Here is a 7786-nt window from a genome sequence, read left to right as displayed (position 1 = left end):
CAAAAAATAAGTAAAAAAAATTACAGAATGTGTCCAAAATGCCTCTACTCACCGTTTGTATGTAATTGAGGGGAGATGTGAAGCCAGATTTCAAGACAGTGTAGTCTTAACTAGTCTTAAGCTAAAGCAGAGAGATGCCTATGAAGGTCAGTGGTAGGCTTCAAGAAAGCGAGTGACCCGCTGGGTAACTTCTTCAGGGCAGTACTGGGTTGTTTCCCATTGTGTGTGACCGTAATTGATTTTGAGCGTGGTTGTATTGTTTTTAAAATACGATTCTAATTCTAACTTTGACTCTAAATGTCATTTAACATGCCATTACATCGAAAAACACCTGTGCAAATATATCCTGGAAGAAACAAATTAAGGTGGACTAGACCGGGCTTTTGTATTCATCCTGTGCGGTAAGACTGAAATTTCCTGAGGTAAGATAATGAATTTCAGACAGAGTTGATTCTCTTGGACTTCCAACCTCTGAGCGGTCAGTCGGCATCTTTGTCTGAGGCTCTTGCCATTGCAAGGAGGAATTTTGGAAATGAGGGGTTTACTGTGACCATGGTGCAGTGAATTGCACGGTTACGTTGCACTTGTCAAGAGGAAGAGCGATGCAAGTAATACTAGGATAAAAGTTTTCTGCGTGTGCTGTGGAAGGGAAGAGCCATTCTTGTCTTTCCGGTTTTGAATTTGAAGCGTTATCTTCTGCTTCTCTCTTAAAAGGCACCTTTTTTTTAAAAGGCACCTGTCAGGCCTCTTTATGGAGGTTACACTGTGGTCAACAGCAGCAGAAGCTTGTGTGCTGAACAGAGTTGTGTGTTGTTTGGAAGCTTTGAGTTCCACTCTGGTTTTTTTGTTTGTTTGTTTGTTTCTTTGTGGGTTTTTGGTGGCTTTTATTTTTTTCAGGGGCGGGGGGGGGGGAGTTGCGGAGTAGTTTTGAACATTTCTGTGGGATTTGACAAATCAAATTTAAAAGTTAATGTTCATTTTATAGTTCATGTTCAAACAGGATGGTTAACTGTCTTGTTTGTCTCACAGAGGGTCCAACACCTGTGACCAGTAGCAGTGCATCTGCATTTTCTGCTCCTTCTGGAGAATTTCTGGATTTAGACAAATTCAAGAAGCCTGAAGGAAGCTGGGATTGGGAGACCTGCTTGGTTCAAAACAAAGCAGAGGCCACGAAGTGTGTAGCCTGTGAAAGTGCAAAGCCAAGCACCAAAGCAGAGCTCAAAGGTAATACTTAATGATTAAAACGAGGATGCATATTCTGTGATTTATTTTTTGGTTTGCTCTGATTTTTTTTATTTTCTTACCTGTTAAGCACAATTATTTTTTCCTTTGAGGTGTGGCAAAATTATTCGTTTTTCCTGTAGGAATATTGCCTAGATAACATCTGTTTCCACACTTTTCCCCAAGAATAAGTTTATCCTTTTTAGAGAAAAGCTTTCATTAATGACGTGCTTGTTCTTTACATGCCCTACACGTTGTTCATTTGGAGTTCAGACTAAAAACATGATCTTTCAAAGAAGTTCGTATACTTTTTAAAGCCAGGTGGTGGGCAGAAAACACAATTGTGAAAAGTTTTATGTAGAGAGGAAGCATGGGGTTTTCTTGTTTGTTTTACTGTTTGGTGGGTTGTTTTTTAAACAGTTTTGACTGGAAAGATCAGGACTAGAATGTAGTTCAAACCTTCATGTACTTCAGGTAAACAGAATATCTTTTGTCTTCACTTGTGCGCTTATGTCCATCAAGTAAGACCTCTGAAACCATACTAGAAAAAATCTGCGGGATTTGATATGTTCATGTACTAGAGCTTTAGAAAAAGTTTAATTCCTATATGCAGCATGTCTTCTGTCCTGGTTATTGATACGTACGCAATTAGTAGCAATCCCTTTTTTGATCTCAACACTAGGTTTAGACAAAAAATTGCGACACCTTAAGGAACCTGTCCTGCATCTCATACAAGCACAGAAGTTGCAGTGTCTCAATGCTAGCAGTACAGTTGGTGGTAAAATCTTTAGTAGGGTGAAATAGAGGCCTCACACTTTTCAGAGAAAAAAAGAGATGAGAGAGAGTATCTTATTCCCACGTACTTGCAACTATGCTGCAGAGTGTACTGCTGTTACTCTAGTGCTACAAAGGTCCAAAAATCACTGAACAGTTATTAGCCAGTTTTGTATTCCTTTAATTTGTTGAAAGACTGCAGTAGAGGATTGAAGTTTTTATTGAGGATCACTGTGTGGAAAAATTCTGATTGTTAAATGTCATTTGTATGACTTAAGAACCGCGTTTTGGAGTACAGAATTCAGTATTAATTCCAGAAGGGGTAAGGGGAAGGACATTAGCTAGTAATCCCGAACAAAAGCAGTGTATAGAGCTATACTGATTTTAATCGCAGTATTCTTACAGTTGGTCTGTTACTGAACAGATATGTTTTGGGGAGATATGGTGGCCAGGGAGGCATGTGTGTTTGTGTGCTTCCTCTTCTAGTTAAGGTTCTGGGGTTTGGTTTAGTCAGGAAAATTCGATGAGGCACCTTGTGTAAAAGGAAATGTTAACCAGCATTTTTCAACACGGTGTAGTCCCTTAAAAGTGTCATAGATGAAAAGAGGCCATAACCGCTGGGGGAAAAAGTTAGTGGGAAACTGAGAGCAGGATCACATTCAGTAGTGAGAGAGCAGCAGCCTAGGGAAAGCTGATGAATGACTGTAACAGATAGTTCTATTTTAAGTGTAAAACAACACTCAGTACTTTATAATGGTGGTCTTACCAGAGGGTTCTTCTCCATGGCTCCTAAAAGCACGTCTTGAAGGCATTCAAGTGCAGTGAACTTAAGCTGTAAGAGTTGGGCTGGTAAGCTTGGCCTGATTTGAAGCTGTAGGCACGGGGCTATAATTTCTGAACAGGCTACAAAAGAAACTGTACCACTGTGCTTTTCAGTGCTCCGTTTAGCAAAGCCATCAAATTGTTGCAGGCAATTGATGTTGTTCTTCTAAGAGCACCTGAAAGATATTTTTGTTTGAAGAGTTCAGAGGTACCGGTTAATACTGGTTCAGATAATTACAGCCAGCTCTTGGTGTTTGTGACCAATAAAGTTTGTGGCTCCAAAAGGAGTGGGTTAGTGCTAACTGATTAACTGCTGTATATGCAGAAATATGGAATCTGATTACTTACGCAGAGAGCACTTAAAATGTATTGTTTTGCTGGCTCTCAGTGAGTTGCATCTTAATGCTACCAAGGAATAAGCTTTTTGCTTCTGGCCCAAGTGTTTTAATTTGGTGAAAGCCTTTTCTGTGCACGTGCACATGCCAGAGAGGTTGCTTAAGTAATAGAAGCTATAGTAGCTGCTATCTTCTGTTTTTTGTAGAAGACAGAAACTGAATTCGTTAGCTTTGTAACTGTTATGCATACTAGAATTGGTTTTCTCCCTTTTGAAAATAGTAGAGGGTATGCCTATGTCAGATTTGGTGAGCAAGGTGATCAGATGAGGGCACTGCAAGACTGCCAGAACGCACCAGGTCTGGGGGGAAAAGGAATCCGGCTGAGCATAGGAATTTCTAAAAGGTAACCAAGGAGTTGTGCATTGATACAGTTATTCTAAATAATCAGATTCTTGTAGCTCTGCCTTTGGAAAGTCTGTGGCCCTTGCTGTAGTGGCTGCACACAGGATGCAGTCTACAAAACCAGAAATGCAGAAGTCCTATGTTTTGACTCCCTGGATTCATCAACCTGCTTCAGGATGGCTGGGGGAATCCAACTGTTAAGTCTAGCCAGACAGCGCAACTTGGGCTTAGCTGCCATTGTAACCAGCCTTGTTTCTCAACAGTAGCAAAGCTGAATGCATTGGTAAATATTTTCAGGTTTGGGCCTGCATAAGGTAGAAGGGACAAGAAGTGGTTTTATATGCTAGGGAGTTCTTGTTCTTAGAGCTTTCCCTCTAGTTTGAGAGAAGCACATAACTAGTTTTATAGTGGGTTGACAGGAAAGAAGTGGGGGGGAAAAATGGGAACGCAGGGGGAAAGCCAAAGGCGTTATTACTAGAACAGGTTTAGAATGCTATTCTTTGCTTTTCATGAGCTTAGGGCAATGGGGAGTTTAAAGCTTAGCACTTCCTGAGAGGGTTTCTTACTCTACCGGCTCAGTTCTATCACTTATTTAAGGCAATTCAGGTCTCTGAACGGTTAAAGAATTGATACCAAATTTGATGAACTTTGATTCAGGATACTGACAAAACAGGACTTCATATAAACAATTTCAGTATGTTCATGAGGTTAGCTTGTGTGTTCTGTTAAATAGTAAAAAATGACACTTCTGTTTCTGTTTACCTAGCATAATTCTGCAAATGTTGCCTCCTTCTGCTTTAGAATGGAAATGCTCTTCTCCAAGAGAGCACTGTCCAAACTTCTTTGCCAAAATTTTTTGATTAAATTAATATTGTTTTATTTTGAAAACAAGAATAAGCCACAAACATGTTTTCTTGCTTCGGCTATCCAGAAGAACGTCAACAGTATTTTCAGATTTTCCTTCCCTACACAACTGTATGTAGGAAGAGTGCAGTTGGAAGCAGAAGACCTAAGATGATGTATCTTCTGTTTGTTTACTACAGTAACAAGACAATGGATTACCTCTTTATTAGAACTTGTGTAGCTTTGCAGTATTGAAACAAATGTAGGTATTAAAATACACATCAGTAATACGTTTCTGAATGGCTGAGTACCGTGCTCTCTTAGCATTGAAATACCCAGCCATTGGATTAGTTTGTCCCTCATGTTTGCTGAGTTTGGAAGCTATTTCAGAATGCCTTCAGCTTGTATTCTTCCCCAAAAGCATAGAACTCACTTCTCTGCATCCCCAATTCAAGTCAGAGAAACTGGGCACTGCAGACACAGGAGGTCTGCCTGTACAGAATCAGTGAAGACAAGTCTAAACAGCGGATTTTTTTGAATATGCAGCTGGGTTATCTGAATGTTCTTTATGCAGTGTACCTCAGTTTTAGTACAGATAGCACTTGTCTTGGTTCTTGTCATTAGTCTGAAGCTGCCCCTGAGAAAATCTTGAAAGGGAAAGTAGTGAAAGCTAATCAGCTGGCCCTTTCTTCTTAAGAACCAGTGTATTTTGTAATTCTCCCACTAATAATAAGGCGTCATGCTGGAGAATCGCGATTGTGTTGTTAAGCAAGACTGACTTCACCTGAGCGGTATAGTTGGCAGCTGTTGAATGTTTAATGGACTTTAAACAAACAAAAAAACTGAGCAGGTGGAGGTAGACATGGCAAACTGACAGGCAGCGTCAGATGCTTCTTTGAAATGGATAATCTGACTCCATTCACTTCTTTCTGGAAATAAGATCTAGTAATTAAACAAACAAAAGATAGAAGGGTTAAGACTGCATCTTTAAAGCAGCTGTGCTTGATAAATGTCTCTGGTCTTAAATCAATCTTTAGCAAAGCACAGAGACATAGCAGCAGCTTGCTTATGCCAACGCTAAAAATACTTGATGTGTACAGGTAACCATGTCAAGGCTCTGGAGTTAATCCATGAGAACAATTCCTTCTGGTATTGGCAAAGGTGAGGATGCTTGCTTCTATAGAAATGAGGTTTTGAGCTGTGACTTAAGCTGTCACTTAGGTGACTGTTTAGGAAAGCTTCCTTTTAAGCTTTGAAGTATGTAAGCTGACAAATTGTTTAAGTTCAGAACTGGGTTTACAGTCTCTTGTTCTCTGACTGTATGCAACTTCTCATGTTTCAGACTGAAAGCAGAATTGCAGCGGTACCAGTCATACAACTATAATGATTATTGCCAAGATTACCAGAACTACTACTCGCAGAGGAGTTACGATGCTTACGCTGACTACAACTACAGCTCCTATGCTCCCTATGACAGCATGCAAGCTGTTGGAGACTGCTCTTTAGGAGATTCTTTAATGGCTCCAGCTGTTTTTGAGGTAAAGATAGTGCACGCTTGCTGTAAAGAAAATATTTCACAGATAATACGTTGTACAGATTTGTGTGAATCAGCAAAAAGAATCCGAAGTTGAAAACATGCTTTCTGCTTAGTGTGAAGTTAAAAGAGCAGATTCCATTCAGAGGTGTTTGTATTTAAGTGCTTAAATAGTAAATCCATAGAATTAGTGATTTATACACCATTATTTGTTCACGCATACCAAAGAATGGTTTTGACAGCATAATTGCGTACGCTTCTTCTGTTCCTGTTCTTCTGATTTGCTTTGCTTAAAGCAAATTAAACAGTTGTTGTAAGTGGTCTTATCGTGGTCAATGTATTAGTTGTGACCTCCGGAAGTCCCTTCCAACCTGTACTGTAATATTGGCTTTCTTCTAAAAATAAGTAGATAAAATGCCATCTATCCTTGTAGTTGTAGGAAGAAGGAATGGGTTGAGACTGCAGCACTTTGAATCTGTGATGCTTTCTGAAATGGGTTATGATTAAACTTAGCCTTTTCTGTCTTTCAGGAATCTTCAGTTATGACTGCAATCGGTGATGACCTAATTACTGACGGTAATAAGGGTTCTATCATTGTCACTTGAGTTTAGCCATCCTTGTGCCTTTTAACAATACAAGCCAACCTCTACTGGATGAAGAACATCTTGAAAATTCAGCTGAGGTCAAACCTCTGTGGGGTTGATCTGCAATCAGCTGGGGTTTTAAAGCTGATACAGCATACACTGACCGCATCAAGTAAAACGGGACACTGTCAATGCTTCGCAGCAGGTTTCTTGTACCTGTGCCTTCATTCCCATTTGAAAATGGTCTAATACAGAATTTTGTTCTTTGTATTGGTTCCGCTAAACAGATTTTATATTAGAAACTCAGTAATATGCAAAAGCTTTGTTCTCCACCCTGAGGTAAAAGCTTATGTTGCAGATTCCAAAAGGAGGATTCAGCTTGCACTTACAAATACGGTACAAAACATATTTGTGTCCTGGAAGGTTTGCAAAGGTCCTCACGTGGAGGCATTTTGTGTTAGTGTTTAGAAACTATCCTATGTAACGTGTATTGCCGTAGAAGTGAATTAAATGACTCTTGGGAGGGTTTCATGGCTGATTATCCGTAAACGTTATCTTTACTATCTTAAACATTGTCTTTGTCTTTATCTTGAAAGACAGTTCTAGTCCCAGCCTTCTAATATACAAATTCCCAAAAGTTGGAGTTGTGAGGCTCAAAATTTTAGAGGACTAAATACCTCACTAAAATTAGTAGATCTAATAGCTTATTACACTTAGCTTAAAATACATTTTATTAGCCATTTCACGTGAAGTTTTTTTGTGCGCATGCCTCAGATTTGATACTTGGACTTACCAGGCTTTTATTTTCAGATCCACAGCTCTACTTGGATGTTGATGAAATGAACAGACAATTCACGGAGACAAGCGAAGAACTCTACGATTCACTCATGAATTGTCACTGGCAACCTCTGGATACGGTCACTTCTGAAATCCCCTCTGCTATTTAAGCGTCTTCTAGAGCATGACCGTTAGGACCAAAGTGCTAAAACTACATTTCTTCTACATTATTCTAGCTCATAAGTTTTAAAGCACAGTGATAGGTTGGGGTTTTTTTGCTATGCTTTTGACAGTTTCTGTAATCTTTTTGTTCATCACTCTCTTCTTGGAGCATCATGAAGTCATGTAAATATTCGAGAAATGTAAAGAGGTAAATGGGGTCTTATCTTAAAGATAAGACTTGCCTGTGTAAATAAAAAATTTGTATCTGCAAACCTGCCAGCAAGGGATTTTACTTGTACCTGTGTGCAGCACATTCTCTTCCGGCTTATGGA

The 7786-nt window shown here is 39.5% G+C and overlaps 1 long non-coding RNA gene across 1 annotated transcript; it reads left to right on the top strand.

Moving 5' to 3' along the window:
- Nucleotides 1-440: 440 nt before the first annotated feature.
- On the top strand, nucleotides 441-7726 carry LOC136790911 (uncharacterized). Its single transcript, XR_010831765.1, has 2 exons — nucleotides 441-1224; nucleotides 5740-7726. It is a non-coding gene; the product is annotated as an uncharacterized lncRNA (long non-coding RNA).
- Nucleotides 7727-7786: the final 60 nt, after the last annotated feature.

The sequence above is a fragment of the Anser cygnoides genome, chromosome 5 (genome assembly GCF_040182565.1).
Source record: "Anser cygnoides isolate HZ-2024a breed goose chromosome 5, Taihu_goose_T2T_genome, whole genome shotgun sequence".
In the NCBI taxonomy this organism is placed as follows: domain Eukaryota; kingdom Metazoa; phylum Chordata; class Aves; order Anseriformes; family Anatidae; genus Anser; species Anser cygnoides.
This window is presented reverse-complemented; position numbering and strand designations above follow the sequence as displayed.